Below are 9,195 nucleotides of genomic sequence, written 5' to 3' on the forward strand. Positions count from 1 at the left end.
GGTTTTTGAGTGAATTTTGAGCAATAATAGTTGTGTCTAAATGGACCTTTAGTTTATCCGGCAGCATTTATAACACATGCTGGCAGTTCATGCAGGGATCTAAGCACTTATCTTTAGCACATAGCAGTATACTGCTGCATGGTAGTGCACCCCATTTACAGTAAGTATTACAGTCCTGACCCTGATATTTGTGCATAATCAGCAAGGCAGGATATTGTTTCTCTTAGACTGGTTTTCTCTATTGTCTATTGTATTACATTCACTCACACTACATTGAGACTCTGATATTTTAAATTTTTTGCTACTATAATATATTTTATTACATAACAATAAAAGTTACTTTTTAAAGGGACCCAACTGTGGGGTTCAGCTTATGGCAAAGGCTGTGGTGGGATTGATTCATAACATAAATACAACACCAGAACCCAGCTCCGTACATAAATACAATACCAGATCCAAACTCAATATATACATAAAATACCAGAACCAAGCTCATAATTCAAATAAGTACCATAACAGCTCAGTCAAAAATAGTGTACCAGAAACAAGCTCATAATTATTGTTAGGTTGTGCTCCTGGAATCTGTAGTTCTATAGGAGCATATTGTCACAGGTGTGGGATGGGGTATTAGTGTATCTTGACTCCACCGTAAGTTAGGGGTTTGACATGAGGAACGGCCCTCTCACACCCCCAGCTCCCGATAGGGTCAAGGCAGTTAGGTCCTAGGAGCCTACATGAGCAGCTGTAAATGCTGGCATGTTTGGCCTGTAACATGCCAGCATTTACATGAAATAATGTAAGGCTAACCATTAAAGTTACCCTCACCAGAAGCCTACAGGGGCCGCCAAAAGCAATCGACACGCTGCATTCCTGAGTGTGAGCACAGCAGCAGGCCCCCCTTGGATGTGAATGCTTGCACCAATCGCTGCCTCAGTACTTTGAGGTAGGTGGTGGGCACTGGCTCTGTAATGCGTGACCCCTTGTCCCCCGTTGCCATTCCATGTGGACGCTCTGTCCCCCTTCCCCTGTGCTTTCACATCTGTGGCAACAGTCGGCCTACTGGTGCGTGACAGGCACTCCCCCGATGCATCTGCAGGCTCCATCCCAGCCGCTGCCTATGTGCTGTCACGTTGGTGCCGGTGGCGCTCCCCCGCTCACTGCTCCCAAAGCTGTGGCCATTGTCGCAAAAGGACAGCGGTTGTCGGTCGGCACGGCAAAAGCTGATTAGCACTTCGATTCACTGATGCCGCCCTGCGCTTCTTCTATGACTGGGGTTGCTCCTTGTGGGGCGCAAGCGGGCACCGCTGTATGTGTTAGGAAAAAATGCTTAGTGGGCTTCCAGGACCTCCAGCCACACCGGCTCTGCAGCCAATCCTGTTCAGGGGGCGTCACCCCCCTGTCAATCTGGACTCCACCAGGACTTCCTGGTGGTGTCAAGATACACTAATATCGTGGGATGGTACTGTTAGGTTGTGCTCCCGCGACCTGTAGTTCTACGGGAGCATGCTGCCACAGGTGTGGGATGAGTGTGCTGGCTAGGTGTGGAGTTCGCCAGCCAGCCGATCTGCAGTGGGTCCATATAGGACTGTCTGTCCCTTATATACAAGTATTAAACCCCATAAGTCATATGTTGTGGGCGTTCAGGGAGAACTGTTTTGGGGTTCACGACGGACACGCTCCCATATTAACAAACTGTACTGGCTTCTTATTCCTACAGGTGATGCAAATGGTCCCCCTCTGGAGCTCCGCCTCCCCATAGGTGCAGGTTGTATTCGGTAGCCTACTACAGGTGCTGACACTGAATTCTTTCTTGCGTCTGACGTTTTTCTTCCCGGTGATGCCTTTGCAGACTAGCTCCAGGATTTTGCGTTGCGTGTGGATGAAGCTCCGCCTCTCCTGGCATTCTTCAGACATGATGACAGTGCAGTTGATGGCCGGGGAGCTGATGACGTGGCTTTTCTTGAACGCGTCCCATTTTTGACTAGTAGAGAAGTTCAGGCTGGAAAGACTGAGGAGGACCCCAAATAAGAGGAGTGTCGAGGATCTGGATGACATTCCTAGAGGTGAGAAGCAGACAAGGTGGACGTTATAAGGTTATTATATGGTATACTGATTACATAATTAGGCCTTGTTTACCAATAGGTTCTTATAGAAGCGTTCATATGCGCAAAATTTAGAGCGCAAAACGGCGTACACCTAAAAAATATAGGACATAGTGCGCATTGTTGGTGCGCGTTTTGCAGGAGTTTCCATTGACTTCTAAGTTAGCAGGAGTTAATGGAAACCAATCAGAGACAGCGCTTTCAGGAGGCGGGGATTTTAAGAAAAGCCGTTTGTCTGACTCAGGCCTTATGCCATTGTCCAGCTACGTCCAACCCAGAATTTTTTCGCCGCAGCCACAATCATGAGACTTACTGTCAATGATCTGGGGTCCGGGTAACTGGAGGCCCTGAAACTACCCGCAAACCCTGTCCCAACCTACTTGCCCCCTAGGCTAAACCCTAGGGCGACAATTGGGTGACAGTCACTAGACTTATAGGGATGCAGGGCAGGAGTCAGACTAACAGACAAATACAGGAAACAAACAAAAACAAAGACAGGTCAGACATTTCGGGTCGGCAATAGGAGAAGGCGAGGTACAAGGGGTCAGGCAAAGGCAAAGTGGGGTCCAAGGCAAACAAGTCACAGCAGGGAATCAAACACAGGATACGTGGGTATAGCTGGAGACCAAACATACACTGGCAAAGGTCTGAAGGAAACTAGCAGTTTAAATGCTGTCAGAACTCCCACCCCAGCAGCTGATTGTGGCGGGGAGCCTGACAGCAGCAGCACCCAATCACAGGACACTGGGAGAAACAGCCCCCGGCGCCTGCTAAAGACAGGCAGAGATAGAGTAAGCACGCCCAGGTGTCATGGCAACAGGGCCGTGGCGCGGGACGGCACCCGCCGCATCCCCAGCAACTCGGTTACCTAGGTGCCTGCTCCCTGAGCATGGGATCGCGCGCCCGGAGACTGCGTCCAGGATTACGGTGGTCAGGGGAGGTCACAAATACCAGGGCTCCCCTGCGCGGCACCATTGCAGCCTGGGTGATAGGACCAGCGGTGCAGGCACAGAGACCCCGAGAGCCGATGGTCCTGACAGTACCCCCCTTCCCTTCTATGGGGGGACACAGGACCTCCACGACCAGGAGCGGGCTTGAGAGGAAAAGCCCTGTGAAAGAGTCGGACTAGTCATGGTGCATGAAAATCCCTAGCTGGAACCCACATCCTGTCCTCAGGGCCAAACCCTCTCCAGTGGACCAGATACTGAATCGAGCCCCGAATCCGTCTGGCGTCAACAATCTTCTCTATCTCAAATTCTAACTCTACTTGCACCAGCGTAGGAGAGGGCGGGTCACGGGTGGGCAACCGGAGTCACAAATTTCTTTAACAAACTTTTGTGGAAGACCTTGTGAACCTTCCAAGACCCAGGAAGGGATCATTTATATGCCACTGGGTTAACAACCTGCGAGATAGAGAATGGACCAATAAAACGAGGAACAAGTTTTAAGGACGGAACCTTAAAGGGGTTGTCTCATGAAAGCATGTGGGGTTAAGCACTTCTGTATGGCCATATTAATGCACTTTGTAATATACATCGTGCATTAAATATGAGCCATACAGAAGTTATACACTTACCCCCTCCGGTGCTGGCGTCTTCGTCTCCATGGCACCGACTAACGCTGTCTTCTCCTTCCATTAGACGCGCTTGCGCTGTGCGGTCTTCTGTTCTGTTCAATGGGGCCGCTCCAGCGTGCTCGCGCCGCCTAGGTCTTCTGCGCATGCGCAGACCAGCTCTCCGGCGCGAGCACGCCGTGATCGTGTTCCCCTGTGAGAGAGGCAGATCTATTATAAAGTCCATGGACAGATGGGACCATAGCCTAGATGGAACGGGCACAGGGAGAAGAGGGCCCTCAGGATGTCTCCTGAGACCCTTCCCCCTGGCACAAACTGGGCATGCCAACACAATTGACCAAACATCCCTGGCTATATGAGGCCACCAATAAATCCTGGATAGTAGCTCCTGAGTACCCCTGATGACCAGCTAGGACTGAACCACACCTCTTCTCTAACACCTTAAACTTCAACGACAAAAGAGCAAAAAGTTCGCCTTCCGGAAGGGCTTCAGGGGCCGATTGTTGAGCAGTGTGTATAAGAGGTGAAAGGTTGGAGGAGACAGCAGCGAGGACCACCCCGGGGAAGAGAATACTCTCCGGCTCTGATTCTGAAGGTTCCGGGGTCCCAAAACTCCTAGACAAGGCATCCGCCTTAAAATTCTTTGAGCCGTGTCTGTAAGTCACCACAAAGTTGAGCCGTGAAAATAACAAGGCCCAGCAGGCTTGCCGAGCATTCAACCTCTTAGCGGAGTCTAGATCAATGAGGTTTTTATTGTCTGTGAGTACTTTGATCTGATGGAGTGCTCCTTCCAGAAAGTGCCTATATTCCTCAAACACCCACTTAATAGCTAGTAATTCCCGGTTTCCTATGTCGTAATTTCGTTCACTAGATGAGAACTTCTTGGAAAAGTAGACACAAGGTCTAAGGTTTGTGAGTGCGGAGGGACCTTGAGACAGTACTGCTCAAACTCCAAACTCGGAGGTGTCTCCAATCTGAATGACATCACTAAATGGCTATGATTGGCTCATCGAGGGCTGGCTATGATTGGCTGCTGGCACTCGATTAGCCAATCACAGCGCTCGCTTTCCTGGAGGCGGGGTATTCAAAGCCCCGTCACCAGCAGAAGCTCAGCTGTGAGACGAGGAGGACGCAGTTTACCGCAGCGCCGCCACCAAAGACCATCGGGAAGCATCGGGACGCCGTGGACCAGGTGAGTATAAGGCCCGCCCCCCTGAAAATAACACACTGTGCCCTTTCGGGGGCAAAAATTAATGTTAAACAGTGTCTTATTTTCAGGGAAAATGGTTAGCTCCCCTCAGGTCGAGCTTAGAGAACCACTGGGGCCCGGAAACCTGATTAAGGAGGTCGGGGATGAGAGGAAGAGCATATTGGTTTCTGATGGTTATTTTGTGATTGGTACACCGGGGACCCCACTGGACCAGATGCAGAGTGTCCAAATTAATAACGGGATTGTGTTCTCTTAGCCAAGGTAGCCCTAAGACTATGTCCACAGACAAGTCTTTCATGACGAGGAAGGTGCAAGACTCAGTATGTAAGGCTCCTACAGTAAATTTTAACTCTGGGGTAGCTAGATTGACGAGGCCAGCACGTAATGGTGTGGAGTCCACCCCAGAGACTTCAATTGGAGGATCTAGATGTATCAATGAACCAGAAATCTGAGCCACAAAATCAAAATTAACAAAATTTGCTGCTTTCCTGCACGAGAGAAAGAGAGAAAATCTAAGGCGCAGGGCAAGAACATCTCAGACACAACTGGGGGTACCTTAGCTCCTAGACAGTTCCCTCAACAACTGACTAGGAGCGGAAGTCTTTCCTGCCAAAGGTTCTTCCTGCAGATAGCGATCCGATGACCAGACTCTCCACAATACAAACCTTGGTTCCTCTTTAGTCAGTATTCGCTTTGCTGTTTCGGAGACATCGTTCCCAATTCTATGCGTTCTGCGGAGGGGGTGAAATTGTCTGGTTTATAGAGGAAGGGGACAGGTGGACCATACTGGTCCTAACGGATCGTCTGACACTCAGTCGACGGTCAGCTGGAATAGCTAGCGACATTGCTTGCTCCAGGGTATTAGGCTCAGGATGGGCAACCAGCAAATCCTTGAGGTCTTCGGATAGGCCGGTCAAGAACAAGTCTTTGAGGGCTGAGTCGTTCCACCCTGACTCAGTGCAGTACTGTCTGAATTGAGAGCAGTAGTCCTTCGCCACCTTCCGACCCTGACGCAAGGACAACAGCTGGGAGACAGCGTAGGCAGACCGGTCAAGCCCATCATAGATTTGCCCCAGAGCAGAGAAGAATGCGTCCAAAGACTGACGTGTGGGGGAGTCAGAGGGTAAAGAGAATGCCCAATTTTGGAGATCTCCTCTCAGTCGGGAAATCACGATCCCCACCCTCTGATACTCTGTGCCAGAAGAGTGGGGTCGCAGATCAAAATACAGTTTGCAGCCTTCCCGGAAGGCAAAAAACTGTTTTCTCACACTAGCAAAGAAATCCAGCAAAGCAGCTCAAGGCTCAGGAGTTGTCACCAATACCGAGGGGGGCTGACCCAAAGTTGTAGCCAACACCTGTTCTCGTTGTTGTAAATGGGTAGCCAGATCCTGAACCAGGGTAGTTAGACCCTGGACCTGGTTTGCCAAAGCAGACACGGCCTCCATATAAGGAGCTAATGTAGACAGTCGGATAAATGTGTCTGACCTGTTGTGGGCTAATGTATCTGTCAGGGAGCTGGGGTGCGGGTAACTGGGAGTCCCTGAAACTACCCACAACCCCTGTCTCTACCTACTTGGCCCCCTATGCTAAACCCTAGGGCGACAACTGGGGGACAGTCCCTAGACTTATAGGAATGCGGGGCAGGAGTAAGACTAACAGACAAATACTGGAAACAAACAAACACAAAGGCAGGTCGGCAACAGGAGAAGGCGTGGTACAAGGGGTCAGGCGAAGGCAAAGTCGGGTCCAAGGCAAGCAAGTCACAGCAGGGAATCAAAGACAGGATACGTGGGTATAGCTGGAGACCAAACATACACTGGCAAAGGTCTGAAGGAAACTAGCAGTTTAAATGCTGTCAGAACTCCCATCCCAGCAGCTGATTGGGGTGGGTAGCCTGTCAGCAGCAGGACCCAGACATCATGCAGCGAATGCAGAGTTGAGACCCAGACATAAAGTATGGCAACGGGGACGCGGGACGGCACCCGCCACGTCCCCAGCAACCTAGGCGCCTGTTCCCTGAGCACAGGATCGCGCGCCCGGAGCCGGGTCCAGGATTACGGCGGCCAGGGAAGGCCACAAATGCCAGGGCTCCCCTGCCCCTCAGCCTGGGTGATAAGAACAGCGGTGTGGGCACAGAAACCCCCAAGAGCCGCTGGTCCTGACACTTACTATTATACTCTTTAGTAATTGTGCTTGCTCTGGGGTTGCCATAGCAGCGTCAACAGACTCTTATGGGCAGGTACTTCCTGTCATGTGACCTTCTTATGTTCTTAGGAGTGGAGGTCACATGACAGTATGCCCATACAGAGCTAGTCTGTTGATACTACCATGACAACCCCAGAGGAAGCGTAACATCTTCATTATTTTTAATTTAAAGGTACAGAAGCCTTTTAGTACTGGGCTGAGAAGGGTGTTTTGGCTTAAGGTTTTGTGAACTTCTGGAAGGTTTATACAAAGGACACCCGTGTTGGTCAGGCAGATAATTACCTTGGCAACATTCAGCAGTTATTAACAGGTTATTACCACATATGATACTCGCACCCACACTCTCACCATCTATAAAGGAATATTCCAGCATAAAGAGCCTTTAGAACAATGAAAGTTTAAGTGCTGGGACCCCCCTGATCTCCAGGCCCCTGATCCCTCTGGCAGTAAGCTCAGCTCATCACCTGCCATTATTTGGCCCAAATTTGCAATCTCTTTTCTCTTCCATGAGGTTGTGATTCAATGTTTGTTATTTCTTCTAAATTAATATTACACCAAATGAGGGAGAAATAAGAAAAACTTTTTAACTTAAAATTGCTTAATAATGGTCCAGAGTCTATACATCATTAATAGAAAAGGGCTGCATTCAATGGAGCCATGAAATAGTAACCATATCTAAAATCAGCTATACAGTATTTTATAACTTCACAAATCCAGACCCAGACAATACAAAAATAATGCAATATTACAGAGTTACCTGCCCATAAAACCAGGAATATCTATCTATCTATCTATCTATCTATCTATCTATCTATCTATCTCTATCGTGTTTCCCCAAAAATAAGCCCTACTCTGATTTTTCACAATTTTCAAGGAAGCTTGAAATATAAGCTCTAGCTCAAAAAATAAGCCCTAGCTGCGTTACATAAGAAAAGAAAAAGGAATACATTACTTAGCAGGCTCGGTTCACATCCCTTTCACTGCTCTCTGGAGCTTTGCTGTGCTTCTTGCAGTCCTCAGCTGCCGACAGAAGATCACTTCATTCATAAATCCCACTTCCAGGAAGCGATGGCTCTGATTGATTCTTGAGCACTGCTCAGCCAATCAGTGCAGCACTCGCTGAACCAACACAACAGCTGTGATTGGTTTTTTGACAGCTGCATTGATTCGTTGAGCAGAGGTTGAATAACCAATCACAGCTGTCGCGTTGTGGAGGTGGCATTTATGAAATAATGTATTTTTTGAAAGAAAGTCCTTGGTTTCACGTACCAGATCACACTGTAAAAAGACCCCAAAAACATGCAACCGAGGGCTAAAAACTCTCCAATACAGGTAGAATTGTCCTTCTTCTCTAGGGAATGACCAATAGGAAAAGTGTGGAACACTTTGCTAACGCTCCTGAAGGGAACAGTAAAGGTAACCATATTGACTGTCACCCGGCTTTCTTGGAAGTTGATAGATTAAGTGGACGAGCGCGGACTTGTATGTATATATGGGGAGATGTTCAGTCAACACATGGTGCCACGTCCTCCCCGCTGACAGTGTTGTACCCAGTAATGAGCTCTTCTCACCTGAGCCTCCTGCGGACAGCACGTCTATCTCCGGCTCCGTAATTCCCAGCTGTGTCCATAAATAGGCAGAACTGTCCTTTATAAAGACTGGAATTACAGGAGCGGGTGACACGAGGATAAACTCCATGCAACTGTACATAATGAACTATAGTGATTGCATAAGGTACACGTGAGGGTGGAGCATCAGGTGGAGGCGACACCTGCAGACGGCTCCAAACATTAATCATTAGGACAAAGGTGGGGACATCTGATTTAGAAAACCTATTTTTAGATGCACTGTTATGGGATGGGGTTAACGGGGTTCATTGTCAAACCAATCTTTTCCCTGCAAGTTGTTGGATGGATGAAACTTTCTCTGATTGTAACATTGATATCAGTTAAGGGCCATTTACATGGGATGAGTGTTTGACAAACAATGCCGGACAGCACGTCTCCATGTATACTCGCTCCCATGCTGTTACACAAGAGCGAGTCGGCAGGGATGCGGGCGGCTGGAGGAGAGTTCTCTCCCCACTCTTCCCCCACCCTTCTCCA

At 49.0% G+C, this 9,195-nt stretch overlaps 1 long non-coding RNA gene across 1 annotated transcript; it reads right to left on the minus strand.

Annotated features, from left to right (window-relative positions):
- Positions 1-287: 287 nt before the first annotated feature.
- LOC136580745 (uncharacterized) lies at positions 288-8,783 on the minus strand. Its single transcript, XR_010787006.1, has 2 exons — positions 8,662-8,783; positions 288-2,057 (listed from the first exon to the last, which is right to left on the minus strand). It is a non-coding gene; the product is annotated as an uncharacterized lncRNA (long non-coding RNA).
- Positions 8,784-9,195: the final 412 nt, after the last annotated feature.

The sequence above is a fragment of the Eleutherodactylus coqui genome, chromosome 10 (assembly GCF_035609145.1).
Source record: "Eleutherodactylus coqui strain aEleCoq1 chromosome 10, aEleCoq1.hap1, whole genome shotgun sequence".
Taxonomy (NCBI): Eukaryota; Metazoa; Chordata; class Amphibia; order Anura; family Eleutherodactylidae; genus Eleutherodactylus; species Eleutherodactylus coqui.